Source organism: Trichosurus vulpecula, chromosome 5 (genome assembly GCF_011100635.1).
Source record: "Trichosurus vulpecula isolate mTriVul1 chromosome 5, mTriVul1.pri, whole genome shotgun sequence".
NCBI lineage: Eukaryota > Metazoa > Chordata > Mammalia > Diprotodontia > Phalangeridae > Trichosurus > Trichosurus vulpecula.
This window is the reverse complement of record NC_050577.1, coordinates 8,350,235-8,359,028: the sequence shown is the minus strand read 5'-3', so window position 1 is coordinate 8,359,028 and position 8,794 is coordinate 8,350,235. Positions and strand designations below refer to the sequence as shown.

At 39.9% G+C, this 8,794-nt stretch overlaps 1 pseudogene; it reads right to left on the bottom strand.

The window, feature by feature from the left end:
* Nucleotides 1-1,405: 1,405 nt before the first annotated feature.
* Nucleotides 1,406-3,267, bottom strand: LOC118850188 (annotated as a pseudogene).
* Nucleotides 3,268-8,794: the final 5,527 nt, after the last annotated feature.

Sequence of the window (8,794 nt, the reverse complement as noted above, 5' to 3'; positions counted from 1 at the left end):
TGAAGCTTCTGAAATGATCTTGTCAAATCAAGGCACTCTGTGCCTCAGTTTCCTCATCTATAAAATGAAAATAATCATACTACCTATTTCCCAGGGTTGTTATTATGTTAAAATTAGATATATTTGTAAAGAACTTTACAGACCTCAAATCCTTTTAGAAATATTCATCATCAGCATCATCATTACGAATGTTGTTTTTAATCCATTAGTCAAGTAAGCTTGTTAATGCTATTTAAATGTCTTTTTTGTCATTAAAATGGTGATTCATCATGAATGTGATTGGATAAAAAGGAGCATTTAAATACATCAAAATTCATGTGTAAGCACATTTTAAAAATGAGACATTCTCCTACAGATAAGGGCTTATATAATAAAAAAAATCACATTGCTATAGGACTTTAAAGTTTGCAAAGAACTTTGTAGCCATTACCTCATTTGATTGTGATCTCCATTTTACAGAGAAACAAATTGAAACTTATAGAGCATAAGTGAAATGGCCAGGGTTTCATACCTAGTAAGTATTAGAGACAGGATTTAAACTCAGCTTTTCTCAGTTCCAAATCTGTACTCTTTCTGCCTCATCATCTGCTGAATCAAAAGGCACAGAATAATCTACTGGAATTAAGGCAAGTACTTCTCAGAGTGTTATTTAGGGGCAAAACTGCTCTAGTTACCCCAACTTGGCTTAGAGGCAGGAAAGCCAGTCTGACATCACCAAATCTTTGCATTTGTTATTGTGTCCTCAAACAGTGCAGTTATACTACTTTATGTTCATTGAAATTTAGTTCTGATCCAATAAACAAACTTTTATTAAGCATATATTATGAGTAACAGCCAGCATGATTGAAGGGCTTGGTTGCCCTTTAGCCCTCAGGGGGGCATTCAGATCCAAAGCCTTTGGTGATATCTCCTTCCCCCCCAGGTTTATGCCCTCTACTTTTTTTATATATTTTCTTTTTTTACATTTTATTATTTAATTTTTAGTTTTCACATTGATTTCCACAAGATTTTGAGTTACAAATTTTCTCCCCATTTCTACCCTCCGCCCCACTCCAAAATGGCATATATTCTGATTGCTCCATTCCCCAGTCAGCCCTTGTTTCTGTCACCCCACACCCCCCACCCCCTTTTCCCTTATTTTCTTGTAGGGCAAAATAGATTTCTTTTTTATGGTGCCAATTTAAATAGATTTTACTCTCCAGGACAAGAATTGCATTTCCAGTTTACAGTACTGATAAAGTGCAATGTTTTTCACTTCTCTCCCTCTGCATACATTCAAGTATTCAGAATGCCCAAATTTACACAGTAGCTTAAATGTTCCTTTTAAACTGCTGCTGCCTTGGCTACAAATTTGAGTTCTTCAATTTTTGGAAAGCTGTGTGGAATGCTCTTTCTTCTGGTGTGTTTAGTCAAATATGGGTGCAGAAGAAGCACCTCCAGATGGGGTGCTCCATCCCCTGGGAACCCACCAGTGTGCCTCCTGGCATGCCCCTTGCGCTCTGGGGTTGCAGATCTTCTCCAATTTTTTCTCCTGATGCTCGAATTCTTCCTTCTAAGCAGTCTGGTTCTTATCCAGTCAGTTGATTATTTCACTGACTTTGTCAAGGATCTTCTGTTTGTATTCATCCCCAATCTTCCCTTGCAATTTTTCATCCTCTATGGTGGCCTTCATGTTGAAAGAGTGAGATTCAAGAGAATTCTTGGAAGACGCTTTGTCTCTCTGCTTCTCATCATCAGCCTTGTATTTCTCAGCCTCCTGGACCATGTACTCAATGTCTTCTTGGCTCAGACATCCTTTGTCATTGGTGATGGTAATCTTGTTCTCCTTGCCTGTGCTCTTATCCACAGCAGAAACACTGAGGATGCCATTTGCATCGATGTCAAATATAACTCCAATCTGAGGAATACCCCCGGGTGCTGGGGAGGAGCTCAAATTTGCCGAGCAGGTTGTTGTCCTTTGTCATTGCTCTCTCACCTTCATAAACCTGAATAGGCATACCAGGCTGGTTGTCTGAGTAGGTGGTAAAGGTTTGTGTCTTCTTGGTGGGGATGGTGGTATTACATTTGATCAGAACAATCATAACTTCACCAGCAGTTTCAATTCCAAAGGAAAAAGGAGTGACATCCAACAGCAGCAAGTCCTGCACATTCTCAGATTTATCTCAGAAAAATGGCAACCTGGACAGTTGCACCATAAGCAACATCCTAATCAGGGTTGATACTCTTGTTGAGTTCTTTGCCATTGAAGAAATCTTGCAGCAGCTTCTGGATTTGGGGGATTCGGGTAGAACCACCCACCAGGATGACGTCATCAACCTGTGATTTATCTGGCTTGGCGTCTCTTAAGGCCTTTTCCACAGGGTCCAGTGTGCCATGGAAGAGATCAGCATTCAGCTCTTCGAAACAGGCTCAGATGATTGATGTAAAGAAGTTGATACCATCATAGAGGGAGTCAACCTCAACACTGACCTGGGTACTGGAAGAGAGGGTATGCTTAGTACATTCACAAATGATGCAAAGATGGTGAATTGCCCTCTGGTTCTCACTGATGTCGTTTCTTGTGTTTTTGCTTTAACTTGGCACCCAAGTGGGTGTCCCTAGCTGTGGACTTGACCTCAAAGATGCCATCTTCAATGGTAAGAATGGAGACATCGAAAGTACCATCTCGAAGGTAAAAGATCAAAACATTTCTCTTGGCACCAACCATTTTGTGCAAGCCATAAGCAATAACAGCAGCAGTTGGTTCATTGATGATTCAGAGCACATGGAGACCAGCGATGGATCCAGCATCTTTGGTGGCCTGGTGTTGGGAATCATTGAAATAGGCTGGAACTGTGAACACGGCATTTGTGACAGTCTTCCCAAGGTAAGCTTCAGCAGTTTCTTTCATCTTGGTCAAGACCATAAAAGATACTCCTTCTGGATAAAACTTTTGATCTCCCCTTTGTACTCCACTTGGACCTTAGGCCTGCCTGCATCATTCACCACCGTGAAAGGCCAACACTTCATGTCTGACTGTACAACTGCATCATCAGATCTGCAACCAATCAGATGTTTGGCATCAAAAACTGTGTTGGTAGGATTCATTGCAACTTGCTTCTTTGCAGCATCACCAATTAAATGTTCAGTGTCAGTGAAGGTGATATAACTTGAGTTGGTCCTGTTTCCTTGGTCATTAGCAATAATCTCCACTTTCGCGTGTTGGAAGACTCCCACAGAGGAGTAAGGGGTATCAAGATCAATACCAACTGAGGGTCCCTTCAACATGGTTGCTGGGGAGTTGAGGGTCGTAGCTGACCACTGTGGAGGAAGGACTGCTGCTGTGCTGAGACACAAGATAGATTTCTATGCCCCATTGCCTGTATATCTTATTTCTTATTTGCATGCAAAAACTTTTTTTGAACATCTGCTTTTAAAACTTTGAGTTCTAAATTCTCTTTCATCTTCCCTCCCCACCCACCCTCCCTAAGAAGGCAAGCAATTCAACATAGGACACATGTGTGTCAGTATGTAAAACCCTTCCACAATACTCATGTTGTGAAAGACTAACCATATTTTTCTCCTTCCTATCCTATTCCCCCTTTGTTCATTTTTCTCCCTTGACCCTGTCCCTTTTCGAAAGTGTTTGCTTTTGATTACTTCCTCCCCCTATCTGCCCTCCCTCCTATCGTTCCTCCCTTTTTTATCCCCTTCCTCCTTCTTTCCTGTGGGGTAAGATACCCATTTGAGTGTGTATGTAATTCCCTCCACAGGTCAAATCCGATGAGAGCAAGATTCACTCATTCCCCCTCTTCCCTTCCTACAAAACTGCTTTTTCTTGCCACTTTTATGTAAGATCATTTACCCCATTCTATTTCTCCCTTTTTCCCTCTTCTCAATATATTCCTCTCTCATCCCTTAATTTGATTTTATTTTTTTATATCATCCCTTCAGATTCAACTCACCTTGTGCCCTCTGTCTATGTACGTACGTGCGTATGTTTGTATGTATGTATGTATGTATGTATATTCCCTTCAGCTACCCCAATACTGAGGTCTCATGAATATACACATCATCTTTCCATGTGGGAATGTAAACAATACAATTCAACTTTAGTAAGTGCCTTATGATTTCTCTTTCTTGTTTACCTTTCCATGCTTGTCTTGATTCTCATGTTTGAAAGTCAAATTTTCTATTCAGCTCTGGTCTTTTCACTATGAAAGCTTGAAAGTCCTCTATTTTACTGAAAATCAATATTTTGCCATGAGACATGTTCATCAGTTTTGCTACATAGGTGATTCTTGGTTTTAAACCTAGCTCCATTGACTAGCCCTTCGATCCCTTAATGTAGAAGCTGCTAGACCTTGTGTTATCCTTATTGTGTTTCCACAATACTCAAATTGTTTCTTTCTGGCTCCTTCCAGTATTTTCTCCTTGATCTGGGAGCTCTGGAATTTGGCAACAATGTTCCTAGGAGTCTTCTTTTTGGAATCTTTTTCAGGAGGTGGTTGGTGGATTCTTTCATTTTCTGTTTTACCCTCTGGATTTAGAGTATCGGGGCAGTTCTCCTTGATAAATTCTTCAAAGATGATATCTAGGCTAATTTTTTTGATCATGGCTTTCAGGTAGTCCGATAATTTTTAAATTATCTCTCCTGGATCTATTCTGGTTTTTCCAATGAGATATTTCACATTGTCTTCCACTTTTTCATCCCTTTGGTTCTGTTTTATGTCTTGATTTCTCATAAAGTCACTAGCTTCCACTTGCTCCAATCTAATTTTTAAGGTAGCATTTTCTTCAGTGGTCTTTTGGACCTCCTTTTCCATTTGGCTAATTTTGCCTTTCAAGGCATTCTTCTCCTCATTGACTTTTTGGAGCTCTTTTGACATTTGGGTTAGCGTATTTTTAGGGTGTTATTTTCTTCAGTATTTCTTGGGTCCCCTTTAGCAAGTCATAGACTTGTTTTTCATGGTTTTCTCACATCACTCTCATTTCTCTTCCCAATTTTTCCTCTACTTGTCTATCTGGCTTTTCCAAATCCTTTTTGAACTCTTCCATTGCCTGAGACCAGTTCATGTTTTCCTTGGAGGCTTTTGATATAGGCTCTTTGCCTTTGTTGACTACTTCTGGCTGTATGTTTTGGTCTTGTTTGTCACCAAAGAATGATTCCAATGTCTGAGTCTGAATCTGAATCCATTTTCGCTGCCTGGCCATATTCCCAGCCAACTACTTGACCCTTGAGTTTTTCATTGGGGTATGACTGCTTGTAGAGTAGAGAGTACTTTGTTCCAAGCTTGAGGGGCTGTGCTGTTGTTTGACGAGCTTTTTCTACACAGTAAGCTCTTCCACGCTAGTGCTCCTCCTCCCCCAAGAACTGCCAACCTGGCCCAGACCCAGACCTTTAGCAGTGTCTGCACTCCCGCTTGGATCTGCCACTTAATTCCTCCCACCAGGTGGTCCTGGAGCCAGAAGCAACTGCAGCTGTAGTTCTGTAGCTGTACCACCTCTGCTGCCCCTGGGGAGGTGGCTAAATGGTGAACTCCTTCCACTCTGTTCCCACATTTTTCCCCACTAACCTTCTCTGTTGTCTTTGGTGTTTGTGGGTTGAGATGTCTGGTAACTGCCACAGCTCACTGATTCAGGGCACTAGGGCCTGCTCAGCCTGGCTCCTGGTCTGGTTGGTCCCAGAGCAGCTCATGCTGGCCTCTGCTCTCCTCTTCTCCCAGCTCTGTGGGATAGACATTACCCAGCATTCATCCAGGCTGTCTTGGACTGGAGCCCTGCTTCACTTTGCTATTCCGTGGGTTCTGCAGCTGTAGAATTTCTTCAGAGCCATTTTATAGGTGTTTGGAGCATCCTGGAGGAGAGCTTTAGGCATGTGCCTGCTTTCTAGTCACCATCTTGAATCTGCCCCCCCTGCCCTCTACTTTTTTGGGAAAAAATAAAACTCTGTTGACATTTTGATTTGACTTACCATGTCACATGTGTTTCTCCCACACTCTCCTCTCCAGTAGAACAGAAGTTCCTTGAGATCAGGCACCATTTTATTGTTGTTTTCCAGTGTCACAATGTGTGACCCTGACATATAGTACACACATCCAAACTGGATACCTAAGAGTTGCTTATTCTTGATCTATCAAATGCTTGCTAGTCTTAGGATCTCTTGAAAAGTTTGCGATTGTGAGTCAGTGGACCATGAATTCCTCTAATCTTTTTTATGCACTTAATTGGCTAATCACAAACTCTTCAAAATGGCAAGATAAAATGATCAACCCAAAATTCTGAATGAGTAGAGTCTGGTCCAATGAGATATAAGGGAAACAAACGCCAGGACTAAGGATAATGAAGGGAAGTTGTCAAGATGCTAATTTAGACATCTTTATAATTGGAAAAATACCACAAATTATTTTTTTAAATTTTCCCAGTGCAGAATGGTTCACCTGGAAAGGTAATGGGTTTTCCCTATTGGAAGTCTTCTAGGAAAGACTAGATTACTGCTTGATGGGTTGGTCAATGAAGGGGATTCTGGTTCAGATAAGGAATGGATTAGCTGGGCACCATATGACTTTCCAACTCTGAGATTCCATAATTATTGGAATTAATTTTCTTGCCTCCAATAGACAACTCAAATAGTTGTGATTCAGCATTTTAATAGAGTGACTTAATTAAATTTCATATATTTTAAACACTTATTTGTAAAGATAATTTATAAAATAGTATCAAAAAATATATCTCAGACATTTTTATTATTTGTTTTATTTACTCAAATCTGACTTACTTCAGAGAATTTAAGAATTTCCCCTAGAAACCACAGAAATGCTGTCCTCTCATTAGGGTTACACACCACAAGTTCCATTCCTTTAAAACCACTACACCCAGTGAGCCTTACTTCTTTGCTCTAAGGAAACATGAGCTCCACCTTCTGAGAGGCAATGAGGTCCAGTGAAAAGAGAATTGTATTTCACACAATATACATGAGTTTGGATTGAGGCTCTACTACCAATTACCACATTTCCTTAGGAAATTGTTTACTACTCTGTAAAATAAGCCATTTGCACTAGCTGTCTTCTGAAGTCCATCCCACCTCTCATCTGTATGACAACTCCTTCACCTACCTCCACCCTTCCCGTGTAGACTGGCATCATGGAAATGGTCAACTACATAGAATATGGAAAAAAAATGAGACCTGTGGATAGAGAGATGTAGAAGCTTATGTCATTCAAGACTCTACCTCAGCTCCAAGGGAAAACCAAGAAGAGTAAGCTCTGAATATTTCTAGCACATTTGGAGACTGTTGCTTGGACAAAGTTAAAAATGCTTCAAAACAAGTACTACAAAAACATAAAAAGGACCACCTCCTAGTGTACCATATTGAAATCTATCAGCAAAGCCAACAAAGTAATCCCCAGGAGATTTTGCCATTGCTATTAGGCTAATCTTTTGGTAATTCTAAAGAAAATCCCCTAGTTATTTCTGTTGAGTTCCCTATCAATGGACGCCAACGCCTGACCACTGAGTTCAGGAGAGATGGAGGTATTTTACAAATGTCTTGTAATATTACTTCTTGTACCAATATTTCCTTTTTATCATTTGTTTTTACTCCTACTCAGGAACACAAGCTTTCCTTAAAGAATACATATTTTTAGGGTTTACTTCAAAAGTTCTCAAAGCTTTAAAGGTCATCTTAACTAATGACTGCAGCAGGTCCTTCCTATAACTACTTCACATGAGGAGTCTTTTTATGAAGAAAGGGGTAAGTGTATTTGTTTGTGTGTGTGCACATGAGGAAACAGTCATGGGCATATACTGAGTGGAGTTTATTTTCCCCAAAAGGAAATCTAACATCTTTTTCCTGAAAGTTCCCATTCTAATCAGCAAGTCACATCAAACCACAGAAAATTGTTGAATCATCTGAATTAATTTCAAAATAGTCTTTTTTATTTCGATGCAATTCAATAAACATTTATTAATCAACTACTGTGTGCCAGATATTGATGTTATTATGACAAATATAAGACAATGCTTACCCTGAGGAAACTAACATTCTTTTGGGACCAAACCATTCTATCAAAAGATAAATGGGAAAACTCAAGCTCTAGATTCAAGGTTCAGATCTTTCTTCTGTCCTGTAGTTCCTGTGTGATCATACATAAGCAATTTCACTTTTCTAGCCCAGTGCTTCCTCATCAGCAAAATGAAGGAAATGTATTCAGTGGACCCCATGTTTCATTTCTGCTCTTACTCTATGATCTTCTGATTGAGGGATAAAAAGGAAATTTTTGTGTGTACTTCTAAAATCTGTATCAATCCCATGTCTCAAATGGGCTTAATTGGAACTGACCACTGAAACTAAAAAAGTACAGGAAACTCCTTCTCACACCCTGACACATGCAAGCTGACACATTTTTCCCCTCAATTGGAACTATACAACAACCACTGTCAGTAGTAGTTTGTTAAAAAAGCTCATTTAAACTTTTTTTTAAGTGAGAAAGTATATGGAAGAATTTGACCAGTCTTGATTCACAAAATCTGGAGAAAATATTAAAGAGAATAGGAAGCTTTGAAAAGTTTGATATGAACTCTGGCTCTGCTCAACACAATTGTTTTCATGCTGAAGAACTAAAACAAACAAAAGTAAGTGACTTGCACAGGGTCACAGAGCTCTTAAGTGTCTGAAGCCTGGTTTGAACTCAAAAGATGAGTCTTGCTGACTGTGGTTCAGTACTGTAGCCATGTGCCACCTAGTTTCCTAATGCTAATGATTCTCCTTAATAACTCCCTTCTTTGCCACAGCTCAAGCCAACCTTTCTCCTCA